Source organism: Mus caroli, unplaced genomic scaffold (genome assembly GCF_978045245.1).
Source record: "Mus caroli unplaced genomic scaffold, Mus_caroli_1 scaffold_15, whole genome shotgun sequence".
Classification (NCBI taxonomy): Eukaryota; Metazoa; Chordata; class Mammalia; order Rodentia; family Muridae; genus Mus; species Mus caroli.
Genome location: NW_028227270.1, coordinates 44,851,581 through 44,867,139, shown reverse-complemented (window position 1 = coordinate 44,867,139; position 15,559 = coordinate 44,851,581). Strand labels below are relative to the sequence as shown.

Sequence of the window (15,559 nt, the reverse complement as noted above, 5' to 3'; positions counted from 1 at the left end):
AAAACAAAAACACGGACTTAACATAAAACAGTCAGTTTTGACAGCCATGGATGGATTGGTGTGCCAAGGACTCAATAGACAGAGGGGGGAAAAAACTAGATGTCCCAAAGGGACCCAGATATCCTACCTAAAAGACCCTGAGCCAAGCATTCCTCCCATAGGAGCCAGAGAGGAGGCAGGTTGTCTCCCAACTTCCTCCTGTCCCTAGGGGAGTTTTGAAACAGCTTATGTTCATTTTCCTTTTCTTTCACCAAAGCATCCCCAGATAGTCAGGACTGCTTTTCTCAAATCCATTCTCTCATGTCTTGGGTGTAACCTACAACTAGCCAGGGTCCAAACACTAAAAGCACCTATGAGAATTACCTTTGCTTCTCTAGATTTTAGCATAGTTCTAATCACATACACAAAACACATTTTACCATTACCTGTCTTTCTACAAGGTTTATTCACCACTGGCCCAACTCTCTGTAATAATCTTGGAAAGTGCTACCTATGCGCTCCCATCCATTAAGAGCAATGGTACCTTCAAGGGGAAAACATGGGCAAATCTCTTTAACAAAATCAAAAAATGCAAGCAAAACCATTTTTAACCTTTATCCCTCATGCCTTTAAAGCCTTTTTCAACCCTTCCATAAATAATTCATGGCTATTCAACAGCTATCCCAATGATCACCTCAAACTTACCAGGATTCCTAGTTGAGACACCAGGTTCCCGCAAGACATTTTCCATACAAAATGTGTCGGCTGACCAAAAACACTGCAGTCATCTTCACTGGTCCCTTGTACTCAAGCCCCACATGCTGGGCGCCAGCTGCCCTGACCTGCAGGACTTAAACAACAGGGTTCTTGAGGGAAGGGAGCTACAATGACAAATTTGGGATCAGAAGACACAAAGGAAGGAGACAAGACAAAAATTCTGTTCAATCTCATTACTCTTGGGAAACACCAGTGCTAGGTCATTAACGTCAAAGGAATGTCCCCATTGTAAAATGTCCAGAAAGGAATGCCATCATTGTAAAAGGTCCTGAAAGCCACCTATCATAAAATGTTCTGAGTCAGTTATGGAATAGAAGCAAGATAGTTGAAGAAACAAAAGAGTGTTAGTTAATGGCCCAGGGACAAGTCAGAGGCTGAGATGCCAGGGGCTTCCATGCCCCAACAATCTCCCTGACCCCTCATATTTAGCCTTCACCCTTGCAACCTCCCTCCCGAAATTAAAAAAAACACACAAGCAAGCAAGCAAGCAAGCAAACAACAACACGACAACAAAGCATAGAAAACATTTCATTGTGGAAACTGTAGTATGTTGCAGTATGTTCCACAGTATCTCTCTGTCTACACATCTTTACTTGAAAATATTAGTTGCATTGAGTCATTGGTCTGGTTCGAGGTCTCTGGCTTCTATGACACCATCAATAGTAGATCCTCATCAGGACTCCTCCCATGTATCCTGGGGTTGCCCTGTGTCATGGAGATCCTGCAGCTTTGGATCATCAGGACTGACCCTTTAACACATCCTGTTTGCAAATGCTATAGATTTGGGGGTAGGACAATTCAGATCCCTGGATCTGTATCTGGGTCTGGGTGGTAGCTTATCTGGTCAGCTTACTAAACTGTCATTTATCCACTCCACCAGGTTGAGCTCTCCAGCACTGTTCTGGTGAGGCTACCCAATACAGGAGACAGGGGCGACTGCTGATCTCATGCCCTTGGGCCCTGGCTTACCTGCACCCCGTCTACCAAAGCTAGATCCACTGTGACGCCCAGTCAAGGTTTTGGGCCCATTTTCTTGAATGCTGCAGCCAGTGGGTGGCAGGGCCAACTTACCTGCTCTCATGACCCTAGGTCCAGTTCTCCCAACTGCTGCAAGTGGGAGGTAGGAATCATACCTGCACCATGGCAGACTAGTGCTGGGACCATCATTCCCTCACTCTGGCCTCTGGGATGGCTCACTCACTCCCCCTTGACCAGGGCTAGTACTACTGTGCTGACCAGGCAAGGTTTAGAGCCTGCTCTCCTGAGTGCTGAAGCTGAAGAATAAGGCTAGCATTTCAAAGCACATGACCCTGTGGGCAGCTTTCCTATAGCACACAAGTGTCAAGGTCAGCTCTGCCACACTCATGCACTCTGAACTAGCTTACCTACACTACCATCTCCACTGTGCTGACTGGGCAAGGCTCAGGACCAGCTCTCAAGATCTAAGCAGTCAGTGAAGGGTGGAGCCAGTTCTGCACAGCCCCTGGACATCCATGCGGTCCCTGATCCAGAGACATTCCCATATTCTTGAGTTGTAATATGATCCATGGACATGGACAGCAACCCCAGCTGCTTTGTAGGCATGGAGTCAGACATGGTCATCAGTGGCAGCTCGGGGTGGGCCCTCACCATGGCCTCAGGTATCAGGGTTGGCCACTCATATCAGGCTACTCCTCTCCACCCTTAAATCTCCAGTTCCACCTCTCTTCATAGTGCTCAAGTTGCTCCACTTCTCTTTCTCTTCCATCTGACTTCAACATAGTCGCATATTGTAGTGGCTACCAATGAAGGCTGACCACAGGATCTAGTGGGGCTCTGTCTGTGCCATGCACAGGCCTGGGGTGACATGGCAGTCTATAGGTTTCTTTTTGTCTTCCTCCTGCACTATGCTGCCTGGATTTGATTTGATTTGATTTTTATGTGTCCTAGGCATAAGAGAGCTTTGGCCCTGAAGCCAGGTATCAAGCTATGAACAAAGGACGGCCATCTGCTCTGCCCCTGACTGATTTAAGAACACTACCACCACCAAGGTTTCTCTTGGCCCAGTGCCTGGGGCGAGGGTCTTCTTATTTTTCTTTAAATAATGTTTTGTGCTATCACATGTATCTCTTGCAATCCACAATGGGTATAATGTATAGTAGTTGAGGTCAGAGGCCAATGAGGTCTCTTCAGCACTGCTGTTCTATTCTGATAGACTCTAACAGACTTGCAAACAAGATTTTGTTAAGTTTTATGCATTAAACGGGGGTTTCACTTATGTTAACATTCATGACTGGATTCTGGGTCCACACTGTCTGATCATAATGCATTTCTCTCCTTTTGTCTCCCACAGTGACTGGAATAATGGAAAACACAGTTACAAATTTAGCTTTCTGGGAATTGGAGACTTTATTTGCATAGATTGTCAGGGAAAGGTGACAGGGCTCAGATTGGAATGAAATGTTTGGTAGTGCCAGGGAATTTTTCCTTCTGTAGAAATCTTATTTGAGTCCTAATTATAAACTCTATTGTAAAAAGTTATTATGTTTCCTGTTAGTTTTATTTCTTGGCTGCCAATTTGAATTAGTAATAACAATGGAAATACACGACAAAGCATAACTCCTGTTAACTTGGAAAATTAGGACAATCATGTGATGTCTTTCTAGGGACACACTGACTATGCTAAACTCTGTATTGGAAAATAATTGAAGTTAATTTTGTACACAGCTTTCAGGATGCCCATATTAGTGATTTTAAACAGCTAATTGCATAATAAAAGGAAATGATGAGGGAAATTGTAATGGCAAATCAATCTGAATGAATGACGAAGAATCTGTGACTATGTGACTACTGTGAAAAGAGGACGTTTTCTTTCTATCAATTCAGTGCTTATTTTCTGCATAAGCATTTTAAAGCATTTATTAAATGACTGGTCATTATTATTAGAAACAGAAGGTAGGTATAAGTAAATGCTTAATGTATATATTTAATTCATGTTTTGTTAGAGTTTTTATTAATAACTTTTTAAGGGAATATATTTGGTGGACAACTTATTTCCTTTTTTTCTAGCATATTTTTATTAGATATTTTCTTCATTTATATTTCAAATGCTATCCCAAAGGTCCCCTATACCCTCCCCCCACCCTGCTCTCCTACCCACCCACTCCCACTTCTTGGCCTTGGCGTTCTCCTGTACTGGGGCATATAAAGTTTGCAAGACCAAGGGGCTTCTCTTCCCAATGATGGCCGACTAGGCCATCTTCTGCTACATATGCAGCTAGAGACACGAGTTCTGGGGGTACTGGTTAGTTCATATTGTTGTTCCACCTATAGGGTTGCAGACCCCTTCAGCTCCTTGGGTACTATCTCTAGCTCCTCCATTGGGAGCCCTGTGTTCCATCCAATAGATGACTGTGAGCATCCACTTCTGTATTTGCCAGGTATTGGCATAGCATCACAAGAGACAGGTATATCAGTGTCCTTTCAGCAAAATCTTGCTGGCAATAGTGTCTGTGTTTGATGGCTGATTATGGGATGTACGCCCAATTGGAGCAGTCTCTGGATGGTCCATACTTTGGTCTCAGCTCCAAACTTTGTCTCTGTAACTCCTTTGATGGGTATTTTGATCCCTATTCTAAGGAGGAATGAAGTATCCACTCATTGGTCTTCCTTCTTCTTGATTTTCTTGTGTTTTGCAAATTGAATCTTGGGTATTCTAAGTTTCTGGGCTAATATCCACTTGTCAGTGAGTGCATATCAAGTGAGTTCTTTTGTGATTGGATTACCTCAGTCAGGATGATATCCTCCAGATATATCCATTTGCCTAAGAATTTCATAAATTCATTCTTTTTAATAGCTGAGTAGTACTCCGTTGTGTAAATGTACCACATTTTCTGTATCCATTCCTCTGTGGAGGGACATCTGGTTTCTTTCCAGCTTCTGCCTATTATAAATAAGGCTGCTATGAACATAGTGGAGCATGTGTCCTTATTACCAGTTGTAATATCTTCTGGGTATATGCCCAGGAGAGGTATTGCTGGATCTTCCAGTAGTACTATGTCCAATTTTCTGAGGAACCGACAGACTGATTTCCAGAGTGGTTGTACAAGCTTGCAATCCCACCAGCAATGGAGAAGTGTTCCTCTTTCTCCACATCCTCGCCAGCATCTGCTGTCACCTGAATTTTTGATTTTAGCCATTCTGAGTGGTATGAGGTGGAATCTCAGGGTTCTTTTGATTTGCATTTCCCTGATGATTAAGGATCCTGAACATTTTTTTCAGGCACTTCTCAGCCCTTCAGTATTCCTCAGTTGAGAATTCTTTGTTTAGCTCTGTACCCCATTTTAAATGGGGTTATTTGAATTTCTGAAGTCCAGCTTCTTGAGCTCTTTGTATATAATGGATATTAGTCCCCTTTCAGATTTAGGATTGGTAAAAATCCTTTCCCACTCTGTTGATGGCCTTTTTGTCTTATTGACAGTATCTTTTGCCTTACAGAAGCTTTGCAATTTTATGAGGTCCCATTTGTTGATTCTTACAGCACAAGCCATTGCTGTTCTGTTCAGGAATTTTTCCCCTGTTCCCATATCTTTAAAGCTTTTCCCCACTTTCTCCTCTATAAATTTCAGTGTCTCTGGTTTTATGTGGAGTTCCTTGATCCACTTAGATTTGACCTTAGTACAAGGAGATAGGAATGGATCAATTTACTTTCTTCTACATGATAACTGCCAGTTGTGCCAGTACCATTTGTTAAAAATGCTGTCTTTTTTCCACTGGATGGTTTTAGCTCCTTTGTCAAAGTTCAAGAGATCATAGGTGTGTCGGTTCATTTCTGGGTCTTCAAGTCTATTCCAATGGTCTACTTGTCTGTTGCTGTACCAGTACCATGCAGTTTTTATCACAATTGCTCTGTAGTATAGCTTTAGGTCAGGCATGGTGATTCCACCAAAGGTTCTTTTATTATTGAGAATAGTTTTTGCTAATCTAGGTTTTTTGTTATTCCAGACGAATTTGCAAATTGCCTTTTTTAACTCTGAAGAATTGAGTTGGGATTTTGATGGGGATTTTATTGAATCTGTACATTGCTTTCAGCAGGATAGCCATTTTGACTATATTAATCTTGCCAATCCATGAGCATTGGAGATCTTTCCATCTTCTGAGATCTTCTTCAATTTCTTTCTTCAGAGATTTGAAGTTCTTATCATACAGATCTTTCACTTCTTTAGTTAGGGTCACACCAAGATATTTTATATTATTTGTGACTATTGTGAAGGATGTTGTCTCCCCAATTTCTTTCTCATCCTGTTTATCCTTTGTGTAGAGAAAAGCCACTGACTTGTTTGAGTTAATTTTATATCCAGCTACTGCACTGAAGCTGTTTATCAGGTTTAGGAGTTCTCTGGTGGAATTTTTAGGGTCACTTATGTATACTATCATATCATCTGCAAATAGTGATAATTTGAGTTGTTCCTTTCCTATTTGTATTCCTTGATCTCCTTTTGTTGTCTAATTGCTCTGGCTAGGACTTCGAGTACTATATTGAATAGCTAGGATGTGGGCAGCCTTGTGTAGTCCCTGATTTTAGTGGGATTGCTTCCAGCTTCTCTCCATTTAGTTTGATGTTGGCTACTGGTTTGCTGGAGTTTGCTTTTATTATGTTTAGGTATGGCCCTTGAATTCCTGATCTTTCCATGACTTTTATCATGAAGGCATGGCTACTTATTTCCTAATACAGATATCTGAACTGCCTTGGTAAAAATTCTAATCTAAGCAATAGTAAAATGTACATTCTAAATCAAAGCTATTGCTGACATAGTAAAAGAGAAGCTAAGTAGGAAGGAAATGAGAGACAGAGCAAGGAAATTAAAGGAGGAGAACACATGGGACCATGTAGATAACAAAGCTGAGATCCCAGGATCTGGACTTGAATGCATTCTTTGGATGCTTAGATATCTGGTATCGGAAAGGCCCAAACACAGTGAATACTTCTAGCTTTCTAAAAGTATGGCCAAACTCTTAGGTTGTTGTACACTTACAGCAGAGATTTAAATTCAGTCAGGAGCTAAAAGCTCTTTTTTCTAAGCAAGAAGAGCTGGGTTTGGTGGTTTCCAGCAGGACAGATTTTCTGATTAACTTTTCAGAGATTCAGGTAATTAGTGGATTTCTAAGTTACTATTAGAACAGATTTGGGTATCTGGCATATTCCAACATTCATTTGACAATTTTTATTTGGTTGGTCAAATCTTTTTAAAAAGTCTATAAGAAATGCTAAGGTTAACTTTCTCATAATAAATTCTGAACTTGCAAGAGGCAAGTTAATGAGATTTCTTTCAACAATATCTAAATGTGTTTATCTTAGATGGCAAGCTGAGTGAATGAGAGTTGCAGTGGTTTCTAACCAGTTCAATCCCATCTTGGAGGATTGTTGAGAAAGAGAAATGGCATAGGTACGTGCTGTGGCCTAACATGGAAGGATAAGAAGATGTCCTGCTCAGGGTGGAGGCAGTGAATGCCCTGGAGGAATTACGTGTTACTTATGCCATCTCTTTTGGGAAGCAGTTCCATCCTGGATCTGCAGGCCTGGGAGAGGTATGCAGTCTTTGCTGGTATATTTTCATTAAGGAATCACAAGAGCCTGACAATTCACTATCACTATTGTTATCAGAATGTGGCCCTCTCAAATCTTCGAGATTCTATTGTGTTTTAAAAGTTACTGAGTGAAATAGTATCCTTTGTGATAAAAAAGTCCTCTATCCTCTCAAAGTCCAAAAGTGCTTTGTTTTGTTATAGGTTTTTTTTCCTTGCATTTACTCTAGAGAAGTAATAAAAGAAGCAATTATATCCTCATGTGCTCACCTTATTCCTGTCTCTAACTGGGCCAGAACACTAGGGCAAAATTTCAGCTCTCGTACAAGGATGATAGTAGGCACATCTGAAAGCAAACTGGAGTTGAAAGAGGTGTCAAGAAAACACCCTTTCCCTTCCCCCAAATTTATATATTTTAAAATATGAACCAAATGATCGCTGAAACCTGTGGCTATGGACTGAGTGTGCAGGGCCCCACTAAAAGGTTCATGTACTGAACTTCCTCTCCAGTTGCCTGTGCTATTTTGGAAACTTGAGAAGTGGGTTTTACATGGAGCAAGTAGGACGTGAGGGGCAGATTCTTGGCTTGTGTTTTTCCAGCTGCTTTCAGTCTCTCTGTTTCTAGTCTCCTGTGGTGTGAGCACCTGTCTTTCACTGCATTCTTCTGCTGTCCATGAAATTTCACATAATTACCTGGGGCAAAGCAATCTTGATCTGACCCCTCTGAAACCATGAGACAAAAATTAATTCTTTTTTTTTTTAGTCTTCATCCAGTATTTTATCACAGCAACATGAAAGCAAACATTGTACCATGAACCTGTTTATTCTCTCTAAAAATGGAAAATCTTTCCTGCAATTTCAAAATGTGGCTGGATCTGGGACACAGAGGCAAGAGGAAGCTCAATGCGCAAAAGCTTTCCCTCTTCTTCTTTTAATATATTTTAAAAACATTTTTGGAGATTATAATATAATTACAACATTTCACCCTTTCCTTTCCTCCTTCTAAACCCTCTTTGTTTAGTTTTTTGTTACAGAGTTCTCAATATTGGGAATGAATTTGTCATGTTAACTGTAAAGGACTCTTTTAGCATTAAATTAAACATTCATCATTAAAATGTGATGATCTTAAATTTCATTTTTCTATGGGTCATCATTTTAAAGAAAAGTCTACATCTGTGACAGTGACTACAGCTTTCTTTTCTTCTTCATTAACTAGTTGCTGATTGTGTTGTTGATATCAAGCTCGGCATTAGATATTGAGACAAGTGTTTTAAGTTTTTGGGGCTTTTCAGGTTGGTTAGACAGAGGATTAATACCACCTAATGCTGACCTCGTGCAAATAGTTTGTGTGATCCATAATTCTGTATGCCTCAGCGTGTATTACAGAATAAGTAGCTAACAATAGAAACTAACCTCTCATGAATAGTGCATCTCTTCCTGTCCACCAGGAGCTTCATTTATCCTTTTAAAGTTAACATTTAAAAAGGTAATTAAAGGCTGAGGAGTTAAGGTCTGTTTCTTTGACTAAAATCATTTCATATGAGAATTCAGAATGAGAAAGGAAGGCTCTGGTCCCTGAAGTGAGAGGCACATGGCCTGGCAGGCAGCCCATGGCCGCCCCAGCAGGCAGAGCTGTTCTCACCTGTGCTCATTTGCATTCAACATGGGTGTAGTGTTTAGATCTTTTTATTTTCTTACGCAATTTGCATTTGCCATAAAGAAAACCATGCAAATATCTGTAAATCTCCAACCTACTTCCTCATGCTCCCTGTATTTGAGCAAAGTCTCCTAGATTGCAGAGTCCTTGGGAACAATACAGTTCAAGCCTGAGCTCTTTGCTTTGAGAAGCTGAAGCTCTTGCTATTAGCATTAACCCATCAGTTAACATTGCTGTTCCTAAGATTTGCAATGTTTTTTCTTAACTAATTGATTTTAAGGACTGCTTGAAAGACAGCTCCAACTACCAGATACAGCTAAGACATACTTTGAAATTGAAAGTTCAAATCATACTGGCATCTTTGTAAGTAGTTCATGTCTGTATGTATATGTAGTTATATTCAAATTGATACAAATGTAGACTCTTATAAGTCTAATGCATCAAAAACATTTATAACAATGAATGTTAAGATAGATTACCACTAGTTAATAATTGCCAGTCCAGTTACATGCAATCTGCCTCATACTTTTGTGACATAAATATAGAGAAGATGACAATACACTGTGCTGAATCGAATCCAAGGAGTGGTGTCATAGGAACAGCTGGGGGTGGGGGTGGGGTGGGCAGGACAAGAGGTACAGCTGCTCTGGTGTACTGCCAAAATGTTTCTGTGAAGAGTTGACACTTGCTCCTTGAACCGAGAGTTCAGAAGGTGATTCATTCCTTTGACTATAGGACCATTAGAGGCCCTGCCAGTTCAACAAGTTCTGGCTACACAAAGTCTCCATTTAAAGTGGTTTATGGTATAAGACATTTTGGAAAGGAAACCACTGAAAGCATGGAGCATTCATTCTCTGTAAATGTGACTGAGTTGGTGTTCTGCTGTTGTGACAGTGCTTTACAGCAGTGTCATGATCTGAAAGCCCCCACTAGCCTAGGAACTTCCAAGACTTCTGGTAATTGTAGTTCTTGGAAAATAACACAGCCTCATGGAAAAGTATAGTGGCCTACAGGTTTGTCCTTAAAAGCCCCTTCAGCAGATGGCTCAAGGCCATTAGCTGGGAAATGCCAGAGAATGGTCCTGACCAAAATCCATCTCTTGGTTAGTATTTAATATTTAATAAAGCTTGCTTTAAATTTGGCCCCAAAATGATGGAATTGGCTTTCTCCATCGAATCTCAGGATTAATACTTTCCTCTTTGATCTCATCCTAATTGGTCTTCCTGTAAGTGAGTGTTCGTGGCTTGCAGTCTTGTGATTGTGTAATACCTAACTTGAGCTCATCTAGGATGTGGAAAGCCAAGTCCCAGGAAACCAGTCCAAGGGCTAGCAGCGCTTCCATGAAAGATAAAGTTCTGTGGCCAGACCCAGGGAGGACACATCTACATTTGAGGATTTTAGCAAAGGGTGCTTAGAAGAAACATGTTTCACTGGATCATCAAAAAATTGGATCTGCTTGGAAAAGGGGAGAGGGATGTTGAGGCAGAGAAGTGATTGTCAGCGAATGTGAAAGACTTACCAGTGTACTGCGAAGACAGCAAGGTAGTCTGGGGACAGACTTTTGGCACTCACTTCAATTATATTGAGATGCACTCTTAATTGTAAATTTCCAAGTGGAAGATCAAGCCTGTCTCTGAATATATATGTTCATATTTAGAGTACTTGATCCTTGGTAAAATGGTTTGAAACAGTATCAATGTATGATAATCGTATGCTTTATTGGACCAGAGGACTACAGTGTCCAGTTTTGGAACCATGTTTATTTCATAGGACTTTTTGAGTTCATATGATAAACAATAAGCTCTAATTATCATTAACATATTTAACTTGCCACCACAATATATGTTTTTGTGCTCTGAATAGTTCTAGTCTCCACCTGAAAAGTTGATAAATGTTAGCATTATTATCATTGCTTCCTATATTTTCATAGTTACAGACACTATCAATATTTGCTTCACAATACATTTTCCTTCAGTTTTATTTCTCTGTCTGAATATGGGAACTATGTTTGATATAGTGAAATACTGATTTTCAAACATCTCAGTGTCTGAGCCTGACCTTATTTTCTAATTTTGAATAAAAAGGAAATTGTATTTTTGCCATCAGGGAAAGCAAACCTAAAGCAAAATCTTAGATAAACAGTGTAACACCAAAGTCATAATAAATTATAACTGTGGTCCAGAGGTTGTCTTATCTTCTCAACAACAGTGACTACAGTAGCACTTTGAAGAAAGGATAGTTGTTTTAATGAATTTATTGTGCTCTGTTGTAAATCATGACAATAACAGCTTCCACTTAATCAAGCATACTTTATCAATGAGCCTGATCATATGCCTTGCCTTGACCAAAGAATTGCAAGTGTAGCACTGACAAACACTTTAGCACAGGAGGGTTTTCATGGCTGGATTCAGAACAAGTACCCCACAGTTCAATTCTCTGTAACAAAGCATAGTGTGAAAACTTCTTAGACCATCTGGCTATACCTGAAAGGCTAGCAGCTTGAAAAGGCATCGATGAGATCAGAAAATAAACTACCCAGCTGACCGCAGTCAAAATGGCTAACCCACTGGATTCTGAGGTAGGAAGGAAGGTCATTGTTTTAAACCGCTAAGATGGCCTGGATTTTGTAATGCTGATTCACTAAATGCTATTACTTTATATATAATCTTACTGAGAAGTTATTTCTCTGCCAGTGAAATGAACCAGTTCAAGCCAGATTAGAATATATTAAAGGCAGTTTATTGGGAAGTTGCTTTCATGTGAGTTCACTGGCCTCAAGGATTCAGATACGGCTCTTCCGGTCAGAAAAGCACCGGAGTAGCTAGGGCGCAGGGTTGGCTGACATTCGCCAGCTACCCACAACACCCGCCACAGGATCTTAAGACTTCTGGTGAGTGGAACACAGCTTCTGCTCCAATCCAATTGCGCGCGGGACCTGAGACTGCATTAGTTAGGGAAGCAGAAAATCGGCCTGAGTAGGGCCACAGGCCTCTTCCTGCCGGACCAGCACCGGGGTAGCTAGAGAGCAGGGTCGGCTGACACCCACCAGCTACCCACGACACCCGCCACAGGATTTTGAGACTTCGGGTGAGTGGAACACAGCTTCTGCTCCAGTAAATCACGCGGGACCTGAGACTGCTTTGGTTGGGGAGGCAGAAATCCGGCCTGAGTAGGGCCACAAGCCTCTTCCGGTCAGAAAAGCACCTGGGTAGCTAGGGCTCAGGGTCGGCTGACACTCGCCAGCTACCCACAACACCTGCCACAGGATCTTAAGACTTCTGGTGAGTGGCACACAGCTTGTGCTCCAGTCCAATTGTAGGCTCAGGGTCGGCTAACACCCGCCAGCTACCCACGACCCCCGCCACAGGATTTTGAGACCTCGGGTAAGTGGAACACAGAGTCTGCTCCAATCTTTAAACAGTGACAACAATAACAACTAATCCCAGAGATTACCAGATGGCGAAAGGTAAACGTAATAATCTTACTAACAGAAACCAAGACCACTCACCATCATCAGAACCCAGCACTCCCACTTCGCCCAGTCCAGGGCACCCCAACACACCGGAAAAGCTAGACACGGATCTAAAAGCATATCTCCTGATGATGGTAGAGGACTTCAAGAAGGACTTTAATAACACACTTAAAGAAATACAAAGGAACACTGGTAAACAGGTAGAAGACAGTAAAGAGGAAGCACAAAAATCCCTTAAAGAATTGCAGGAGAACACTGCTAAAGAGTTACAAATCCTTAAAGAAAAACAGGATAACCTAATCAAACAGGTAGAAGTCCTTAATGAAAAACAGGAAAACACATCCAAACAGATGATGGAAATGAACAAAACCATACTAGACCTAAAAAGGGAAGTAGACACAATAAAGAAAACCCAAAATGAGGCAACACTAGAGATAGAAACCCTAGGAAAGAAATCTGGAACCATAGATACGAGAATCAGCAACAGAATACAAGAGATGGAAGAGAGAATCTCAGGTGCAGAAGATTCCATAGAGAACATCGGCACAACAATCAAGGAAAATGTAAAATGCAAAAAGATCCTAACTCAAAACATCCAAGAAATACAGGACACAATGAGAAGACCAAACCTACGGATAATAGGAGTGGATGAGAATGAAGATTTTCAACTCAAAGGACCAGCAAACATCTTCAACAAAATTATAGAAGAAAACTTCCCAAATCTAAAGAAAGAGATGCCCATGAACATACAAGAAGCCTACAGAACTCCAAATAGACTGGACCAGAAAAGAAATACCTCCCGACACATAATAATCAGAACAACAAATGCTCTAAATAAAGATAGAATACTAAAAGCAGTAAGAGAAAAAGGCCAAGTAACATATAAAGGCAAGCCTATCAGAATTACACCAGATTTTTCACCAGAGACTATGAAAGCCAGAAGATCCTGGACAGATGTTATACAGACACTAAAAGAACACAAATTCCAGCCCAGGCTACTATACCCAGCCAAACTCTCAATTAACATAGATGGAGAAACCAAAGTATTCCACGACAAAACCAAATTCACACATTATCTCTCCACGAATCCAGCCCTTCAAAGGATAATAACAGAAAAAAACCAATACAAGGACAGGAACCACACCCTAGAAACAACAAGAAGGTAATCCCTCAACAAACCTAAAAGAAGACAGCCACAAGAACAGAATGCCAACTTACACAACAAAAATAACAGGAAACAACAATTACTTTTCCTTAATATCTCTTAATATCAATGGACTCAACTCCCTGATAAAAAGACATAGACTAACAAACTGGCTACACAAACAAGACCCAACATTTTTCTGCTTACAGGAAACTCATCTCAGAGAAAAAGATAGACACTACCTCAGAATGAAAGGCTGGAAAACAATTTTCCAAGCAAATGGTATGAAAAAACAAGCTGGAGTAGCCATTCTAATATCTGATAAGATTGACTTCCAACCCAAAGTCATTAAAAAAGACAGGGAGGGACACTTCATACTCATCAAAGGTAAAATCCTCCAAGAGGAACTATCAATCCTGAATATCTATGCTCCAAATACAAAGGCAGCCACATTCATTAAAGAAACTTTAGTAAATCTCAAAGCACACATTGCACCTCATAGAATAATACTGGGAGACTTCAACACACAACTTTCACCAATGGACAGATCATGGAAACAGAAACTAAACAGGGACACAGTGAAACTAACAGAAGTTATGAATCAAATGGATCTGGCAGATATCTACAGAACATTCTATCCTAAAACAAAAGGATATACCTTCTTCTCAGCACCTCATGGTACCTTCTCCAAAATTGACCACATAATTGGTCACAAAACAGGCCTCAACAGATACAAAAATATTGAAATTGTCCCATGCATCCTATCAGATCACCATGGACTAAGGCTGATCTTCAATAACAAAATAAATAATAGAAAGCCAACATTCACGTGGAAACTGAACAACACTCTTCTCAATGATACCTTGGTCAAGGAAGGAATAAAGAAAGAAATTAAGGACTTTTTAGAGTTCAATGAAAATGAAGCCACAACATACCCAAACTTATGGGACACAATGAAAGCATTTCTAAGAGGAAAACTCATAGCTCTGAGTGCCTCCAAAAGGAAACTAGAGAGAGCACACATTAGCAGCTTGACAACACACCTAAAAGCACTAGAACAAAAAGAAGCAAAATCACCCAAGAGGAGTAGACGGCAGGAAATAATCAAACTCAGGGGCGAAATCAACCAAGTGGAAACAAGAAGAACTATTCAAAGAATCAACCAAACAAGGAGCTGGTTCTTTGAGAAAAATCAACAAGATAGATAAACCCTTAGCCAGACTCACTAGAGGGCACAGGGAAAGCATCCTAATTAACAAAATCAGAAATGAAAAAGGAGACATAACAACAGATCCTGAAGACATCCAAAACACCATCAGATCCTTCTACCAAAGGCTATACTCAACAAAACTGGAGAACCTGGATGAAATGGAGAAGTTCCTAGACAGATACCAGGTACCAAAGGTGAATCAAGATCAGGTTAATGATCTAAACAGCCCTATATCCCCCAAAGAAATAGAAGCAGTCATTAATAGTCTCCCAACTAAAAAAAGCCCAGGACCAGATGGGTTTAGTGCAGAGTTCTATCAGACCTTCAAAGAAGATCTAATCCCAGTTCTTCACAAACTATTCCACAAAATAGAAACAGAAGGTACTCTACCCAACTCATTCTATGAAGCCACAATTACTCTGATACCTAAACCACAAAAAGACCCAACAAAGATAGAAAACTTCAGATCAATATCCCTTATGAATATTGAGGCAAAAATCCTCAATAAAGTTCTTGCTAACCAAATCCAAGAACACATCAAAACAATCATCCAACCTGGCCAAGTAGGTTTCATCCCAGGGATGCAGGGATGGTTCAATATACGGAAATCCATCAACGTAATCCAGTATATAAACAAACTCAAAGACAAAAACCACATGGTCATCTCGTTAGATGCAGAAAAAGCATTTGACAAGATCTAACACCCATTCATGATAAAAGTCTTGGAAAGATCAGGAATTCAAGGCCCATACCTAA

The 15,559-nt window shown here is 40.5% G+C and overlaps 1 protein-coding gene and 1 non-coding gene across 7 annotated transcripts in view; one reads left to right on the top strand and one right to left on the bottom strand.

Annotated features, from left to right (window-relative positions):
- Mctp1 (multiple C2 and transmembrane domain containing 1) overlaps positions 1–15,559 on the top strand; it is a 633,933-nt gene that overhangs the window by 130,160 nt on the left and 488,214 nt on the right. The window lies entirely within an intron of this gene.
- Positions 2,673–2,813, bottom strand: LOC115029129 (small nucleolar RNA SNORA48). Its single transcript, XR_003834700.1, has one exon. It is a non-coding gene; the product is annotated as a small nucleolar RNA SNORA48 (small nucleolar RNA).